Here is a 1,141-nt window from a genome sequence, read left to right on the forward strand (position 1 = left end):
TTAATTTAAAAATGTAACCAAAATTTAACCCAACAGTTGGGTTAGTCCATATTTGACCCAACATTGGGTTGAAACAACCCAGCATTTTTGAGAGTGTATGTTCATTTATGCACTCAATACTTGGTCGGTACTCCTTTAGCACAAATGACAGCATCAGTGAGGAGTGGCATGGAAGCGATCAGCCTGTGGCACTCCAGAAGCACTACAGCTCGTCTGTATTGTTGGATCGACTGTTTCTAATCTGTCTCTTGAAAATATCCCATAGATTCCATATGGGGTTCAGGTCAGGCATGTTGGCTGGCCAAACAAGCACAGTAATATCATGGTCAGCAAACCACAGCAAACAAAAAGTGGTTTTGGCACTGTGGGCAGGTGCTAAAGTCCTGCTGGAAAAGGAAATCAGCATCTCCATAAAGCTTGTCAGCAGATGGAAGCATAAAGTGCTCTGCTTTGGACTTGATAAAAAACAATGGACCAATACCAGCAGACGTCACGGCACCCCAAATCATCACTGACTTCGGAAACTTCACACCGAGCAACAGTCCAGTCCTTTTTCTCCTTAGCCCAGGTAAGATACTTCTGACATTGTTTCTGTTTCAGAAATGGCTTGGTAGCCCTTTTCCTGAAGACATCTGAGCGTGGTGACTCTTGATGCACTGACTCCAGCTTCAGTCCACTCCTTGTGAAGTTTTCCCAAGTGTTTGAATCAGCTTTTCTTGACAGTATTCTCAAGCTTGCGGTCATCCCTGTTGCTTGTGCACCTTTTCCTACCCAATTTCTTCCTTCCAGTCAACTTTGAATTTAATATGCTTTGATACAGCACTCTGTGAACAGCCACCCCTTTCAGTAATGACCTTCTGTGACTTACACTCTTTGTGGAGGGTGTCAATGATTGTCTTCTGGACCATTGCCAAGTCAGCAGTCTTCCCCATTATTGTGGTTTCAAAGAACAAGAGATACCCGGAATTTTATGTTGTAGGGATGGTCATTTAATGAAACTCAAATGTAAATATTCTAATATTTTGAGATACTGGATTTTTGACTTTCATGAGCTGTAAGCTCTAAATTTTTTGAAATGTTTTACTTTACATGTAATGAATGTAGAATATATGAAAGTTTCACTTTTTGAAATAAGTTACAA

General features: G+C 40.9%; 1 protein-coding gene across 1 annotated transcript in view; it reads right to left on the bottom strand.

The window, feature by feature from the left end:
- LOC107703064 (solute carrier family 2, facilitated glucose transporter member 1-like) overlaps positions 1–1,141 on the bottom strand; it is an 11,973-nt gene that overhangs the window by 3,875 nt on the left and 6,957 nt on the right. The window lies entirely within an intron of this gene.

Source organism: Sinocyclocheilus anshuiensis, unplaced genomic scaffold, assembly GCF_001515605.1.
Source record: "Sinocyclocheilus anshuiensis isolate Anshui unplaced genomic scaffold, SAMN03320099.WGS_v1.1 scaffold883, whole genome shotgun sequence".
NCBI classification, from domain to species: Eukaryota; Metazoa; Chordata; class Actinopteri; order Cypriniformes; family Cyprinidae; genus Sinocyclocheilus; species Sinocyclocheilus anshuiensis.